The sequence below is a fragment of the Macrobrachium nipponense genome, chromosome 12, assembly GCF_015104395.2.
Source record: "Macrobrachium nipponense isolate FS-2020 chromosome 12, ASM1510439v2, whole genome shotgun sequence".
Classification (NCBI taxonomy): domain Eukaryota; kingdom Metazoa; phylum Arthropoda; class Malacostraca; order Decapoda; family Palaemonidae; genus Macrobrachium; species Macrobrachium nipponense.
The window spans coordinates 24,900,229-24,918,990 of record NC_087205.1 but is presented as its reverse complement, the minus strand read 5'-3'; the positions used below and the strand labels follow the sequence as shown (position 1 = coordinate 24,918,990).

The window sequence follows — 18,762 nt, the reverse complement described above, 5'->3', positions numbered from 1 at the left end:
TATGGAAGAATGTATTCATGTTTTACAATATTCCTGTTTTACTTTTTATTATTATGGAATTATATATTTATTTGTGTTTTTTTAATATTCTTGTTTTTCATTTTTCATACAATATTCCAATTAGTAACATAATTTAAGGAACCAGATATGTATAAAATAATTTTACACTTTTCATACAATATTCTGATTAGTGACATAATTCAAGGAACTCGATATGTATAAAATAATTGTTCATTTTTCATACAATACTCTGATTAGTAACAACCCGAGGAACCAGATATTGTACAAAATAATTTTTCACTTTTCATACAATATTCCGATTAGCAATAGAGACCGAGGAACCAGATATTGCATAAAATAATTTTTCACTTTTCATACCATATTCTGATTTGTAATATAACTCAAGGAATTGTCTTTCATAAGCTTCATGAGGTGATAAAATAAAATACTCTAAAGTGAAAAAGCATTCGCAATGTTTGGAAGTATCTATCAATGAAAGCCATACTTCCAAGTAAAAATAACTTTAGAATATGCAATGAATGAAAACCAGTCTTACTAAGGTAAAAACGTATAAAGTTAGCATCTCTTTGTACAACCACACCTCCGAACAATGAATCTCTAAGAAAATTATGAAACACATTAATCATTAATATATTCAAGAGCTTTCTAAGATTGTTAACACAAAAACCACAACTGCTCAACACCGTTTTAGTTAAGAATATGAAGCGTCTACCATCTGCTCACTTTTTTGGGCCTTTTTGGGTTTTTTGTGAGTAATTATACTACTACGTCTGTCTACTAGGGCCTTGAATAATCTCTCTCTCTCTCTCTCTCTCTCTCTCTCTCCTGTGCGTCGAGCAGTATATGTACAAAATTCTCAAAATGAACACCGTTGTCTCTCTTTGATGTGATGTCCTAATACTCACAGGGCAACTCTCTCTCTGTCTCTCTCTCTCTCGATGAAACCATCTGGTGCGGCTCTTAACATCAGAAAAAAAGTGGTAAAGTAATACTGATAAAAGTAAAATGTAGAACATTGAAAATATCATGGTGTAATAAGTAAAAAATGTAGGATTTAACATGCGTAACCAAAAATTAAGCTTGCATATATTTCCAAAGTCGAAATATATAATGATAAATTACATTTTTGACGGTTTTCAGTTTTATTTTTTCTTATTTACTACTACAATTGCATTGAAAATAAGAAGACACAAATCAATAAAGTTACCGATGTCCTTCAATACTATTTGAAAAAATACGGGTACTGAAAACAACACATCTTTAATACAAAACATCCCAAGCATATCTCATCTTACACATCAGATCTTATACATCTGATCTTATACATCAGATCTTACACATCTGATCTTACACAACTCATCTTACATATCAGATCTTACACATCGGATCTTACACATCAGATCTTATACATCTTTTCTAACACATCTGATCCTAAACATCAGTTCTTACACATCAGATCTTACACATCTGATCTTACACATCAACCACAATTGCTGCATGGAGGCTGCGTTTGGTCACGATATAAAGCTCTACATAAAAAATGAAAAACTAAACTTGTCCCTCAGAATGATAACTAGTTCTGTAGTATATATATATATATATATAATATATATATATATATATCTATATATATATATATATATATATATATATATATATGCATAAATATAAATGTATAAATGGAGAGAGGGAGAGAGAAATGAGAAATGAAATGAAAATGAATATGGAATGTACACGAGACAAAAATTTTATTTTTCTTTTTTCTATTGAATCCATCACACATATTTCACTCCCATTTCGGTGTATACCGAAAGCGGCCTGGATGGATCTGCACATTGCGCGTAATATGAAAACATATTTCAGAAGTTTAAAAATATACATCTGCAGATTGAAATCGTGGTTCATTGTCGCGAAAACACGTTCCATTCATTCAAAATGGTCGACACTAATCACACTAATGTCCGTGCGAACTTTTTATTTATTTTTTTTATTCTTTTATTTTTATTTAGGGCTACACACGCAGTCGGATTAAAACTGGCAAAGCGTAATTTGTTTTGCGGAATGATTCAATAACTGGTGGTGACAGATCGCAGTGAATCTGGAAATTAAATTCTAAATTCATGACGGGTTTATTCATTGTGATATATATTATTCTTAACGACTTCGAATAATTTTATAATAATAATATCATTAATTGTATCTCCTATTATCATTAATATTATTATTATTATTATTATCATTATTATTATTTTATTAAAAGTAATGGCTACTTCAGCAGCATTACACTTGTAGAGATTCTTCTCTATTTTGCGAATAGCGGCTTTTTCAGTGCTACTTAAACACAGCTGTAGAGCGCCTATAGAGGTCATGGTAAAATGCAGTCAAAATAGGTGATATATTTGAATTTTACAGATAAACTATGATACCATAGTCATCAAAGTCATTAACGATTTTCTCTCTCTCTCTCTCTTTCTTAAAGCGAGCTTTCGTCTGGAGCTGCCAGACATCCTCGGGCTGGGAAGCTGAGGGTGAACTGATCTTGGTGTTGTTGTTGTTGTTGTTGAAGGTTAAGCTGGCATAAATGCCAGCACGGGCTCTTGCTCTATGAGCAGCCCGTAACAGTAGATGTGATCTGGAATGAGAAATGATGGTGGTTATAAATGAAAGGAAGAAAAGGACAGGCAGGGTTACAAACCCCATTAAACCTTACGGTACCCCTCAGTATGAGAGAAAGTTTTACAGCAGAGAGTCCTGATTGAGTGTTAGAAAATCAGGAAGGAAATGGAAATATTTTAGCTCAAGGAAAAGCAAGAAACTCTTTTGGAGAATACTCCAAAGAATTCATCATTCTCTTTTGTGGAAATTAAAATTTCCTATGTCATATTGAATTTTAACTGCTTATTCGAATCGAACAGCAGTTGCTTTTGAAAGAGGATTTTGTATGAGGTGTGGTTGTATGACTTCCAGCAGTGCCTTCCTGTCGACAGGTTTCCCTGTCAACTTCTCGAAGAGAATAAGTATCCCTTCTACTGTGATTGTAACACAGTCACTGGCTGTTTCATCTCTCTCTCTGCTGGCGCTGGCTGGAACTCTGGAGGAGGAAGGAGTTGGAGTTGGGGAACAGGTGAGGGAAGGGAGAGGGTCGGTTTTTGGAGGAGGTGGGATGGGATTTGGTGAAGGTGATGGCGCAGGTACTCTTGGTTTCGGTGTGTAGTCGACTTTCTTTCTTGGTGTACGACGTTGTCTATGTGGTTTTGGCGGCAGTTGTTGCAGTGGTGCAGTGGGTATTTGCTGTGGCTTCGATGTCTCTTGTTTAGATGGCTTCAGAGTCGGCTCCTTGGGGGGAGGAATGCTTTTCATCCTCGCAACTCGCTCCAATCTTGCAGTGCAGCGCTTGTTCCAGGCATGATGTTGGCTGGAACAATTCGGGCATTTGCTGGTCACTTCTTCACCTTTCTTGTAGTTGTCAAGGCATTGTTTGGTGGGGTGTGGCTGGCTGCATATCCCACACTTCTCTTGTCCTTTGCAGCGGCTGCTGTGATGCCCAAACTTTTGGCATTTGAAGCATCGTAGGGGCTCAGGTGTGAAGGCTTCTGTGGGGAAATTTCCCCATACTCCGAGGGAAACATGACTTGGGATATGTCCCTTGAAAGTGGCAATGACCTTTTTCGTCGGTTCTCCCGATTTTCCGATACATCTCCGGGCCTCTACGACGTTCTGCAGCTGAAGGATCGGTTCTAGGGGCAGGCAGGTCGAGAACTTGCAAATCACAGCCTTCTTGATCCGTTCATTTGGATCAAGGAAGTGGAAAGTAGTGTTCTTCTTCAGGAACTCGGCTGTTTCTCGGTCTTTTGGAGAAATGATCAAATCTGCATTCCTGTTTGGTTTAACAGTCATTTTTAAATGCTTATACTTGGCTTCCAAGTCTGCTATTAATAAGTAAGCAGACTTTTCAGCACTTGCTGTGACTCGAAACTTAGGAAGTTCCGTTCCAGCATAAGTAGTAGGAGTAGTAGTAGGAGTAGGAGCAGTAGTAGGAGCAGTGGTAGGAGCGGCTGCTTGGAGTGGGGCATCCCCACCCGTCTGGAACCTCCTCCTGGCCTTCTTCTGTCGGCGAACTGTCGACCATTCGTCGGCAATCGTGTCAGATTCTGTGACACAAGGGCTTGGCGGCGCAGAAATTGCTTCTTCTGGAGCTGGAGGGCTTGGAGGGTCCTCCTCTGCCTCGCACAGGCAAGAGGAAGGAGCGTCCAAAGGCGGCCAGTCGGCGTCGTCGCTGGAGACTAGTGTCCAAGACATCCTCTGTCTCTCACTCTGGCAGAGAGTGTGTGATCTTGGTGCGTTGTTGTTGTTGTTGTTGGAGTATTAAGCTGGCTTTATGCCAGCACGGGCTTTAGCTAATGTAGCAGCCCGTAGGTCATTTGAATTAATTTTTAGATGCATTGGTGATTTAAGGATATGAGGCGATCTTTTTATTTATGATTTCTATGGAATGTGCAGGTGGAATGGTATGGATTTCAAAGGTGAAAGGAAAAGTGAATAGGCAAGGTTACAAACCCCTTTAAACCCTAAGGTACCCATTAGTAGAAGATAAAGATCGATAGTAGCGAGTCCTGGCGAGTCAGAGATAGCCAGTAATGAAATCGCAAAATTTATTGTCGTAGAAAAACGGAAAAAAAAGCGCAACTCTATGGAGTTCAAGTACCATATTTCACTTTAACGAGAAAAATGTAAAAGCATAGAGCGTCGCTCGTTTAGCAATAGGGAAACGACGAAGGAAAAACGAAATATTATCAGTTTTAGAAACAGGATAACAAAAATAAGCGACAGCTTAAGCGGTAGTTAGAGTGACAGTTGAAATATTCGGTCGTTAGACGTGAGGCGGCCGAAAAACGGAGGGGAAAGGAGGATTGTTTAGTAAAAGAAAAAGCAGTTAATGCTATAAACAGCACTTTTCATGTAGCTGCGATCTTTATGTTTGAGATCTGTATCTGAAATCTTCTAACAGGAGGTCATCTGGGAGACTGATCTCTAGGTCCAACAGAGCGTGGACGAGCTCAGAGAACAGCTGATGACCACTGCCACTGTCGTTGTTAAAGATGGCTCTATTTAAAAAAGCCTCAAACTCCTCGTAGGTCAGCAGGAACTTTCTGATTTTATATTCTCCTACGAGGAAGTATTCGTTTCCGACGCTTGAAGTTCTGTATTCTTGTTTGCAGGTCTGAGTTTCGCTGTTTTGCTTAGCTACAAACTCCTCAGTTTGTGTTCCTGCTTCTTTATACAAAACAGGAGCTACAGTCGGTGTCTCGGTCTGCATTTCTTCTTCAACTGCGTCTTCTGTCTGGGTTCCTGCTTCGGCACGAGCAGGAAATCGACGTCTTCGGCGATGCAGGGGTTAGGGTAACCTGAGGGGTTGGGGGAGTAGGGGGAGGAGGTAGAGGGGCGGGAGTTTGGCGATACGGAGAGGATGAGGGGGTGGGGATGTAATGCCGGGATCGAGGAGGTTGGGAGGAAGGTTGGGTGGTTTGTGGTACAGGAGGTAAGTTCGTTCTAGGATCGAACCTGGGGTTGCTGGGAGGTTTCCTGGTCGGTGATGGTTGCCGAGGTCTTGCAGGTGGAGGAGGGATGCCCTTCGCCTTCCAAATCCTCTGCAGTCTGACTGGGCATCCCTTAAACCAAGCATGATGTTGCTGGCTGCAGTTAGGGCATCGGGTAACTGTGTGGCCCTTTTCCTTGTACTTTTTCAAGCACACTTCTGTCTCGTGTTTCGCACTGCACACTCCACAGATGTGTCTGATTTACATTCGTTTCTTGTGGTGTCCATACCTCTGACACTTGGAAGCCATTCTCAGAGGCTCTGGTACGAAGGCTTCTGTCTCGTAAGTGCCAAGAATCCCAAGGCTGACCCTGGCTGGAATTTGGCCCTTGAAGGTCGCTTCTATCTTAAGAGTTTCCTGTCCATCTTTTGCAGTACATCTCTTGGCTTCCATGATGTTGGGAACCTCGAGGACTCTTTCGATAGTTATGTATTTGGGGACTTTGCATATCATCCCCTTGCTTATTTTTGAAGCAGGATCAAGAAGGTGGCACAGGTTGTCTTTCCTCAGTAGTTCAGCAGCTTTTTGGTCCTTGGGAGTAATTATGAATTCTCCCCTTAAATTCGGTCTGGCTATGAGGTTGGCTTCTGGATATTTTTTCTCAAGGGCCCTGACTGCAGCATACGAAGTCTGGCCCTCGATTGTGACAGCTTTAAGGCGCTGTCACATTAGCGAGATTTCCGTCGACTTTTTCTGAGTTTGTCGCCGACTTTCCAAAGAAGTCGACGTCATTCCGTACTCTGGTTGTCACACACGTTCTTCTTCATACCGGGGTTGTCGTCGTCAAAACGTAAACAAACCATCTGAGCTGTGACTTCCCGAAATTATAAAACAACTATGCTTTATAACACAAAGCAATTAGTGGGTCGTGCTTAAAAAGTCTTTGGGTTCGGTCCTGGTTAAAATGATGTGAAAAGTTTTGTTTAAAAAAATAAGCTAGGCCTAGCCTAGATAGGCTATTGTAACCTTTTTACACAACCACAGTCAGACTGTATTATAAATTAAGCAAGAGAAACACTGCAAAAGTTTTACAGATTTTTGTTTATATGATTTGCTAATGCAAAAAAAAAGAAGAAAAATAAACAATGAAAGCAGACCTAGGCTATATAACAATCTGATATTCACGATATGGCATGATTATCTGTATAAAGATCAGCAAGTATAGGAAAGTTTTCCCTGAGTCGCATGATGATCTCTTGGTAATTTTTTCATTTAAGACCCTTTTTCATCAAACTAAGATGCTTATGGTCCCATAAGCATAATCTCTCCCCCATATCTTCGACCAAAAACTGTTCTGGCAATCTTGTCCACGGTACCAAGAACTCCATCCTGCATCTGATGACTTGAAATGCGCGCTCTCCGAGATATACACAAACAATAAAGTCGACGGTAGGGATGGGTTGAATTCGATCGGTACCGTTTTCAAAATTCGTGACGACGACACCAGAAAGTCGTCGTCAAAACATGAAAAGTCGACGTCAAAATCAAAAGTCAACGGAAATTTCGCTAGTGTGACAGCGCCTTTAAACTTCGGGAGTGTTGGAAATTCCACATAACTCGCCGTATTTGGTGCTGAATTCGTAGGGATCAGGTTATTGTTGGTCGAAGTTGGTGGCAAAGTCTTCTTCTGTTTCTTCTTCTTCTTCTTCCTTACGGTGGCGAAGCCTTGCTCGTCCTCCAAGGGCGGGTCCTCCCTGGGATTACCGGGCGAAAGGGGTCTCTTAGAGGCCATACTTGTCAAAATTATAGGTTTAAAATGACGAGAGTTACGTCACGCGCCTGTGCACGAAATTACGTAACCTGATCTTGGTGCGGTGTCCGTCCTCCTTATATCTGTGGTTGACTGCAGGGGGGTGGGGTCCTGGCCCCATGCTTGTCTCCTATTGGCTGGTGGCGGTGAGTCTTTGTTTTCCATTGGCTGCCTGAGCCAGGTCTCAAGCCACTTTCTTCGGGCCGATGGTTGCGTTGCAGCATATCCTGCAGCCGCCTGGACCTCCTAAGCGGCGCTGTAACATTGATGGGCGTTGCGCTACGCTGTGGGACGTCACGGCTACTTTGATTTCCATCGGCTGCAGGAGTACCTCGTTCGGGGGCGCTGTCATCTATAGAGTTGTCATGATCGGTGGTGTCATTGTTGGTGGCAGGTCTTCTCATACTCGTAGGGAGGAGAAATTCTTCCTGCGTCGTATTCAGAGTAGGTTTTATTTGCTGGATGAGTAGCGCCTCCAGCAGGCGCAACCGTCGGGCATCAGGGGCCTTCCCGATGATATTCGTGTTCTTTATGATGACATCTCGGGAGATGGCCTCGTGATGTTTGGTGCGGGCGTGATTCTTTATAGCCCCCTCTTGGGCGTGGCACGAGAGTCTCTTCGACAGTCGCATGGTAGTCATACCTACGTAGGCGCCGCTGCATTCGCGGACTGGGCATGTATACTGGTACACTACATGCGTCTGCTTCAGGGGTTCTCGTACCTGTGGAGAGGGGTTATTTTTCATAATAAGATCGCGCGTCCTCCGATTCTGGTAATATATGATTAGGTCGATATTCTTGGTGTCGTTAGTCGGGGATACATTATCAGAAATAATTTTCTTAATGGCGTCCTCTTCTTCACGGTAATGGGAACTCATGAAGGCTTTGTAGTACAGCTTGATTATTATCCTGGGGGCGGGGCTGTGGGCTCTCACTACTACCGTACCATTTCTCCAGGGCTGTGCGGACTTCCTTGCTGATTAATTTATTTGAGTACCCGTTATTCACAAGTACTTGGGAGGCGCGGTCGAGTTCCTGGTGAGTGTCCTGCCAGGTTGAGCAGTGGGAGAGGGCCCTCCTGACGAAGGCCCTGACGGTGGTGCTTTTGAATCTGGCGGGGCACTTGCTGTCTCCGTTGAGGCAAAGTCCTAAATTGGTTTTCTTTGTGTAGACTGAAGTACGGAGACCGTCTTCCGTCTTGCTTACAAGGACGTCGAGGAAGGGGAGCCGATCGTCGGAGCTGCGTTCGACTGTGTAATTCAGCACACTACACTGCTGAAATGCTTGACAGAGGGCTTCTACCTCATCCTCGGCGTCGACTTGCACAAAGATGTCGTCAATATAACGTCCATATCTGCGGGGTTGCTGCGTCTTGGTGAAGACCCGCTCCTCCACGATACCCGCATAAAAATTAGTGAAGAGGACCCCTAGTGGGGAGCCCATCACCACGCCGTCCTTCTGGCGGAACATCCAGCCACGGTGGGTGGAGAAAGGGGCCTTCTTCGTGCATATCTCCAGCAGCGTACGGAGCGAGGCTTCCGGTATGTTGAGGGGCGCCGTCGACTGATTCCTGTAGACACGATCAAGGATTATATTTATGGTTTCGTCGACAGGCACGTTCGTAAATAGGGACTCTACATCCAGCGAGGCGATAATCCCGGTACCAGGGGCGTCCTTGATGGCTTCTAAGAACTCTGCCGAAGACTGCAGGCTGTACCGACTCGGGACGTAAGGGGTCAAAATTTGGTTGAGGCGTTTAGCCAAGGCGTACGTAGGGGCGGGCGTCTGGCTGATGATCGGCCGGAGGGGATTTCCTTGTTTGTGGGTTTTTACATTGCCATATAAATAACCCAGGCTGTAGTCTCCTTGTATGGGCGGGAGGTGCACAGCATTTGTTGCAGCATTCACTGCGCTGATGACTCCGTTAGCCTCCCTCTTGATGTCGTCTATCGGGTTCCTCGTCAGGCACTCGAACTTGCTCTCGTCAGACAAAATAGCATCCAGCTTCTCGTGATATTCGGCAGTATCAATCAAGACGAAGGCTGCTGTCTTGTCCGCGCGTCGCACCGTGATGTTCACTTTCTCCTTCAGTTCCTTCGCTGCTTTCTTCATCTCCTTGTGAGGATCCCGCTGAGTTGCGAGCCCCTCTCTGTAAGAGCTTCAGCAAGTAGGAGGGGTTGAAGGGCGTCAGTAGTTCTCACGATGCTCCGGGCTTCGAGTTGCTGGATGGAGTCTAGGAGCAACTCGATTTCGAGTCTCTTGTCATGAGGCCTGGGTCTCGAAATGAAGTGGCAATTAAGACCCAGCTTCAGAAGGGCGTCTTGATCGGGAGTGGGGTCGTAATCGGTAAGGTTAATGTATCCTTGGGTTCGTTCAGGGACGCGGAGTTTGCCGCCGTTCAGGGAGATGAGCTTGCTCAGGGCACCTCTCATCCGCTGTTTCATGTCGTCCTCCTGAAGGCGGACGAGGCATCTCTCGATGTTCCCAGGGTACGTTGGTTCCTCTCCTACTGGGTTGTCTACATCCATGGGTATGTCACGTTCAGGATTTTCAAATTCGGTGTCGTCCAGTCCATGACTACCTTCCTCTCGAAATCCTGAACGTGACATACCCATTTTCTCAGTCTTTTTTTTATTGAATAATAATAATAATAATAATAATAATAATAATAATAATAATAATAATAATAATAATAATAATAATAATAATAGATGGTCTTCAAGAGGAAACTACCCTCTCCATTTACATTTAAACGCCTACACTGATGAGGAACACCGTTCAGGTGTTCGAAAGTCTTCGATTTTAACATAGAAATATATTTTAATCTATAATTGTGGATTTTTTTTAACAAATAAAATCTATAATTATATCTCATTATTATTACTGTTTTTATTTTCATTTTCTCTGTCTTTTTTTATTGAGATTCAATACGAAGAATATTAATTCTCAAAACCATTCTAAATATTAAGTGTCACAAACTAACAGAGCTCTAGTGAAGTAGAGCAACATTGGGTTTGGTTAGCATTTGGATGGTAACCATCAGCGCAGAATGCCATATAGTCGTAAGGTACGCTTCCTGAACTGTTACTATAGTAGATTCACATCAACCATGCATCTGATGTCTAGGCCAGTCCCTTACAACACTCGATTGGCTGTTGATAAGCCAATCACAGGGCTGGAAAAACTCTCAGTTCCTCTCGCTAGAGTTCACACAGGCAGGTTGTATGTTCCACCTCTCCTGAGGGATACTTTTGAAAGACGTATCCCTCTGGAGAGGTGGAACATGCATCCTGTTAATGTGAACTCTCGAAAGAGACTGGTTCCTAGCCCTGGGATTGGCTTATCAACAGCCAATCAGGAGCCTCCTAAGGGACTTGCCTAGACATCAGGTGCGCAGTGACTGTGAGGTATGTGGATAAAACATCTACAAAAAATAAATTAATTAATAAAAAACTTCCACAAGAATCCAAAAGAGATATTTTTTGTAAAGATTTCCAAACCTCAAAGCAGCTGCACTATGAAACAATTTTTAGCAGAGGGTAGATAGCAAGATGGAAAAAAGAGAATGTGTATGGAGGTACAGTAAAAGGAATACAAAGGGTTGCAGCTAGGGGCTCAAGGAACGCTGCACAGAACCTTAAGTCCTGCCCACAGTACCTCGCTGAAGGCGCTATGCCCTTTATGGGCACATCTTGGGAGAAAGACGCATACAGTCGTGGATGATGAAGACAATATCCTCCTAACTTTCTCGGCAGAGGTAAGAACACTGCTACCGACTGTTAAAATAATACAGACTGTCATTCATGCTTGCATATTTATCACGATAGCTAGGAATTTTAAGAAACATTAACAAATGCCTTCAATTTACTCTGATCAATGACAGCAACGTCATATGAAGTTGAACACTCAAAAGAAGTCTGACCTATTACTTTTTTCAAAATGAGGATCGCTATTCTGTTCCTCTGAATACTATTTATAAACTAAAAATAAACTTGGGAAGCACAACGCGTCAGTTTTAAGTGAAATTTCGATATATTTTTGTTCAAAAATTTCATGAAAATATCCAAGGTTCAGCATTTAATAAGGAAGAAAGCCGCTAATTAATTTTACCGTAATGACTTCTAACAGAATCATATTTGACTTTACTCAACCTTAAAACTTGATATCCGACAAAGTTATGGTCTTCTTGCAAATGTGAATGTATTTTTATGAATGTTGAATTTCTATCTTATGCTAACATTTTAATTTGGAATGAATATTTCATCTTTAATATCTTAATCAACCCTGCTTGATTAAACTCTCTCTCCTTTTTATTTTACTGCTCAAAATATGTCAACATATAGCGAATTATATTAGTTTTTACGTTTATTTGCATATCTGCAGGCTGCTCTATTACGTTTTTTTATGACACTCTAATCTATATCACATCTTTACTTATCAGTTCCTTAGTTTGCATGAAACCGGTGGTCATTCAGCAACGGGACCAACGGCTTGACGTGACTTCCGAACCACGTCGAGAGTGAACTTTTATCACCGGAAATACACATTTCTTACCCCCCCTCAGTGGGATGCCCAAGCATCGAACTCACGGCCACTGAGGTGGCAGGCCAAGACCATACCTATCACGCCACTGAGGCGCTATCAATTCCTTCGCGACTCTGTTTATTTACTTTCAGATTTGCAACTTGACAAACAGGCAAGGGAATATTAACGATGAATTTTCTTTGTAAAATAAGCTTTCAGGGTAATGAAAATTCATCAACGTTCTCTGCGCTGTAAATGACTGAATGAAAACCCAAAACAAATGAGCGGATAATTGTTCTGACAGCGACTGAGAAAGGCTCAGTCTTTAATCCCATTTGCAAACCGTCGCTCAGAACTTCACTTATTTTATGAGAATATCGGGATAAAACTCGTCGTCACTTAGTTTTAATTAATTTTCGCAGAGGCTAATTGGCATCTGCATAAAACTCCTCTCGGAACAACGACCAGTATTGTACAGATGATCTCGCTTATGAAAATACAGGAATAATAAAAAATGTCTAGCACACAAGTAAAAAAAGAAAAACATTAACTAAATGGTAATTCTACTCTACCAGTAATTCAAACACTTACAGCTTTGGTTAAAATGATTAGTTTCAACATTTCTACACCGAAAGCGATATTTTCATAGATATTCAATTAAACCTTAAAAATAGTCAACGAGAAGCTCGCACAAACTGCTCATAACTTTTAGTTTTCTGAAAAGAGAACTATCCGGCTTTGTCTGTCCGTCCGCACTTTTTTTCTGTCCGCCCTCAGATCTCAAAAACTACAAGGGCTAGAGGGCTGAAAATTGGTATGTTGACCATCCACCCTCCAATCATGTAACACACCAGATTCCAGTCCTCTACTCTCAGTAGTTTTTATATTATTTCAGTTTAAGTTACCTATAATCGTGCGTGTCTGGCAACGATATAGGACAGGCCACCACCGGGCCGTGGTTAAAGTTGAAAGATAGATCTATTTTCGGTGGCCTTGATGATGATATGATGTATAGAAAACTGGGTTGCGCCCTTTTTTTCTTGTTCGAAAAGAAATTAACTTATATATATATATATATATATATATATATATATATATATATATATATATATATAAGGCACTGTGCAGAAACCGGATTTATAATTCATCGCTATGACTAATATAGATTCACATCAGTCGTGCATTCGACGTCTAGGCCAGTCCCTTACGACGCTCCTGATTGGCTGTTGATAAGCCAATCACAGGGCTGGAAACTCTCAGTCTCTCTCGAGAGTTCACATAGGCAGGATGTATGTTCCATCTCTCCTGAGGGATACATCTATCAGGAGATATGGAACATACATCTTACCCATGTGAACTCTCGAGAGAGACTGGGAGTTTCCAGCCCTGTCATTGGCTTATCAACAGCCAATCAGGAGCGTCGTAAGGGACGGGCCTAGACATCGGATGCAAGGTTGATGTGAATCTACTATAGTATAGATACAAGAGAGCGAGAGAGAGAGAGAGATTCACAACTTGAGTGCATGCACAGATTGTACCGGAAGCCGTTTAATAATAATAATAATAGTAATATTAATAAAAATAATAATAATAATAATAATAATAATAATAATAATAATAATAATATAATAATAAATTCATCATATCAAGCAAGAATCCGACTTCATTAGGCGCTCGCTTAAGCGCGATAATCTCGAATTCATGACAGACGGCATGGACAATAATAAACATCAGATTAGCAACTCATAAAGCTAATGTCAACGTCATTTGGAAATGAATTGTTATGAGAACACAGAGGAAAACGACACGAGACGGATTTCCGGAACTCGGAATCGTGGCAAATTATCAGTCGGCTACAAAGTACATGGTACATCATTCATACCTGCCAGGTCTTATTTCAGACGGTGTAGACATTCTAATATTTGTTTATCTAATTCAAATGCCCACATTAACAAACATATGAGAGAGAGAGAGAGAGAGAGAGAGAGAGAGAGAGAGAGAGAGAGAGAATACATTCATATTATATATATATATACATACAGAATATATATATTATTATATATATATTATATATATAATATTTAAGAGATATATATAGATTAATATAAATATATAAGATAACATGTATATATATGTATGATATATATATATATATATATATATATATATATATGAATGTATTCTCTCTCTCTGTCTCTCTCAGTCGTACACTTAGTGACATAGGTATAGTATATCACCACAAGTGCAAGACTTTCCTTCTTAGTAAGTACGTAAACGGTAAAGTGGTTATTACTTTATTAACTGAGGAAAGTGATTAATTTAGGAATAAATGAACAGCGCCTGCACTAATATAAAAATATACCATTACTGCAGTGCACTATATAGGTAATCGTGTAATTTAATATTGAAAAAAAAAAAATCCAACATGTGGGCGATCGAACGTAATGGCTTTTTTTTTTTTCAAAGTTGAAATGGGCATTTGTGAAAAAGCAATCCCATTGTGATTAGATTCGACCGGCAAATATATAGTCATAATATTTCAATGACTCCGGATTGCTTTGTGCTGAAAAGGCAATCAGCTCTTCAAAGTTACACACCGATTATTACGGTCGTTAGCGAAAGATGTGAAATGCTATTCGGTTTCCGTTTTCTATTACTTGACCAGACTTGTATTGTCCGTTTTTTTTTATCTCTGTTCCAAATGAGATATTCAGTCAAGTCCTGTTTATCTTCTTCGGGGTCGCCGTTTTTAAAGAGTCCCTTCCACCTACCTCTATCCTGCGTCATTTCCTCCCGAGTTCCCTTCTCTCTCATATCATTTCTATCGCAATCTCTCCTCATCCTGGTCTTAGGTTATATGTCAAGTCCTGTTTATCTAAATGGCAATATACCTCATTGGCAAAAATGTCAAGTTTTATTTCGCAAACTTATAATGGCATACTTGTAATTCCTGGTGAACAATGTAATTAATAATGGGATGGGGAGAGGATATGCATGATTAGGGAATGAAATATCAGTTAGCGGATGAGGAGCTGGGAGAGGTAAAGAAAAGAATATCATGGGCCACGATTTAAAACACAAATTTGTGAACCTGATTTTTGTGCCGTTGAACTACCTACTGGTGAATAAGTGGAGCACTAACTACTAAAATTACTTCCTTGCACTTACCTTGAGTGTGTTGGGTTCATATATATATATATATATATATATATATATATATATATATATATTATATATATATATTGTAAGGTTCAGTGCTTGTTATTGTCTGGAACAATCGTTCTCTCATTGTTTCCTTGTTGAAGGTGCTCTCCTTACCCAGTAGTGCTTGTTTTTCTTTGTAAGAGGTACCTTTGCTCCTTGCATTGTTATTAACTTTAGTCAGGTTTGGGATAGCAGCGAGTACACATCTCCACAGCATAGCAGCTGGGAGAAATTTGGAACTGAAGGTATTTCGCTACCTGTGTCCCTCTGCAGTTCGAGGATGGTTTTGATGGCTGAACCTTGTCCATCGAAGGAACGGTTTTGTTCCTGTTTGACAGCAGACTTGCTGTTGCCTTGACTCTGGCGATCATCTGTGTGTTTTTGGAGATGTTCCTGTTGGCCGTCATAGGGCGGGTTTTTTCGATGATCGTGCAGCAGTTCAATGGTGTTCGTCCTCTTGGACCCCTCGTGGTCTTGACATCTCTGTGTAGAATGTCGTGGTGTTTTTTGTACTGCACGAGGGTATGTTATATGTAATTCTCCAGATAATGTTGCATTGTTACCTTGTCAATTTGTGCACGTAGTTTGGTATTCATGCTGCTTAATTTGTTATATTATTACCCCTTTAGCTATTGGTATTTATGCTGTTCAAGTATTTCAATGTGTGCATTTATGCTGCATAACTATTTCCATATTGTATGTGTTTATGCTGCTTAAGTGTTTCCATGTGTGTAATGTATGAAGTTGTTGTACCATTATGCTTTTTTTAAGCTGTTGATGCATTTGTTTATGTTGTCGTGACTAACAAGTGTTAACTGCAATTTGATATGTTTACTGTTCATTATGATGTTTATGATGTTTATTCAAGCAACCCTTATTTTCGCTGCATCAGTTATTGACTCGTTTGCTACTTAATTTAATTTGGTAATGTATCTATTTCTGGACCAGACCTGACTCACTTGTATATATGTGAATAAATTTAGGTTAATGAAGTAGTTTTAAGGTAATTTTGCAGTTTTGTTGAAGTCCTTTTCCTGTTGTTGCCTCTGCCCCTGCCAGTCTTTCCAGACCCATTATAAAGTTTCTTAATTTAATTTGTTGAACCTGTATGGAGCTCATGACTGACCATAATATATATATATATATATTACTTATACATACATATATAAGAATATATATATACATGTGTATATATATATAGTGTGGATACATATATTATGTATATATATCATATATATATATATATATATATATATATATATATATATATTATAATAATATATAATATATATATGTATGTAGGTAGTGTATATACATATATTATATACTATATAACGTTGTTGATTATATTTTTAATATATATAAAAAGATGTCTATTGTGCGAGAACCTCCTTATATTATCCCTAAACATTCATATTAAAATAAAAAATTTAACGGGATGTTTAAAAGAATATTCATCTGGAAAACCAAATCCTGTCAGCTGGAAACATAAACGACAATAACGGTGCTTTATTGACCATATATTTTTTTTTTTTTGGGCTGTAAACCAATAACACGAAACTGAATGATTGAATTAGTCCCAATGATAACAATTCATTTCGTCGCAGCTGTTTATTTCAAAGCTGGAGTGATTTGTTTCTCGTTACAGGTGATTTTCAATTGATTGGTGGCCTCACGTTCAGGGGGAGGGGTAGCCCCAACCCGCCCCCCCTCTTATACAAGTTATGAAGACGTTGTTGAAGTATACGGTTGCATGATATCCTCATGTTAAACCTATCTGTCAATAGCATTAAAGTAAAACTCTCTCACTCTCTCTCTCTCTCTCTCTCTCTCTCTCTCTCTATATATATATATATATATATATATATATATATATATATATATATATATATATATATATATATATATATATATATATATATATATATATATATATATACTATATATACGTATATATATATATATATATATATATATATATATATATATATATATACACATAATGACGATTGCAATCACTTTAGTGCATGATTCATTTATCACACGCTACTACGGGTGAAAATAAGACGCCTTGGAAATGAAGTCGAAACCGGGCAAGACCTTACACCAAGTCACTTATTTTTTCACCGTGGTAATCTGTGATATATCTGTACATGTATATATATATATATATATATATATAATATCTGTTATTTATATATATATATATATATATATATATATATATATATATATATTATATAAATTGCAGTTTATTTCCTTGTACATATTTGTATTGTCGATTATTTTACTCCTTCAGTTTTGTTCTTTTGATACTATTTCGTCCTTCCGAGGCAATCTTCGTGTGAATAACCGGATTTCCATTTACATAAAAACGGTTCCAATGTATGAATAATAATAAAAGTAATTATAATAATAACATATATATCATCAAACTTACCTGTACAAGCCATGTGAATTTCCCCTCCATTCTTCTGACTTGGAGTTTCTAAGACTTGAAGTTTCCACAGAAAGACCTCCTGCTGTAGAGATCGGGTGCCACGCTCAAATTTCGAACTGCAAGAGGTACCACCGACCTCTGAGGAGCCACAGGTATCCTGAAATATATTTTCAAGTTAACATACGAAGCTGATGAACATTAAGCTTACTTATATTAATACTTTTCATTCATCACATTAAACGCCTATGTACTAAGGGTAGCGGTCATGGTCAAGTAATGTCGGTACCTTTGATGTCTTATTTACAAATCGTAATAGGATTGTGTAGTTATGAATTTTTGCTCTTATGAATTAATGAAAAGATCTGGAGGTAAATCTTCAAGGGACCACTAGAGCAATAATATTTTTATCTATGTGGTTCGGTTATTGATGATAATAATAATAATAATTATTATTATTATTATTTTTTTTTTTATTTTTTTTTTTTGCTCTATCACAGTCCTCCAATTCGACTGGGTGGTATTTATAGTGTGGGGTTCCGGGTTGCATCCTGCCTCCTTAGGAGTCCATCACTTTTCTTACTATGTGTGCCGTTTCTAGGATCACACTCTTCTGCATGAGTCCTGGAGCTACTTCAGCGTCTAGTTTTTCTAGATTCCTTTTCAGGGATCTTGGGATTGTGCCTAGTGCTCCTATGATTATGGGTACGATTTCCACTGGCATATCCCATATCCTTCTTATTTCTATTTTCAGATCTTGATACTTATCCATTTTTTCCCTCTCTTTCTCTTCAACTCTGGTGTCCTATAGTATTGCGATATCAGTGAGTGATACTTTCTTCTTGACTGTCAATCAACATCACGTCTGGTCTGTTTGCACGTATCACCCTATCCGTTCTGATACCATAGTCCCAGAGGATCTTTGCCTGATCGTTTTCTATCACTCCCTCAGGTTGGTGCTCGTACCACTTATTACTGCAAGGTAGCTGATGTTTCTTGCACAGGCTCCAGTGGAGGGCTTTATTATTATTATTATTATTATTATTATTATTATTATTATTTTATTATTATTATTATTATTATTATTATTATTATTATTATTATTATTACTATTATTATTATATATATAGTAATAAAAATAATAATAATAAAATAATAATAATAATAATAATAATAATAATAATAATTTTCTTCGGAATCCAACAATAATAAAAATGTTAAAAGTTCGT

The 18,762-nt window shown here is 39.3% G+C and overlaps 1 long non-coding RNA gene across 1 annotated transcript in view; it reads right to left on the bottom strand.

The window, feature by feature from the left end:
• Nucleotides 1-17,412: 17,412 nt before the first annotated feature.
• LOC135224969 (uncharacterized) overlaps nucleotides 17,413-18,762 on the bottom strand; it is a 24,320-nt gene continuing 22,970 nt past the window's right edge. Inside the window, exon 3 of the long non-coding RNA XR_010316851.1 lies at nucleotides 17,413-17,693. This is a non-coding gene — a long non-coding RNA (uncharacterized LOC135224969). The remainder of the gene's footprint in view (nucleotides 17,694-18,762) is intronic.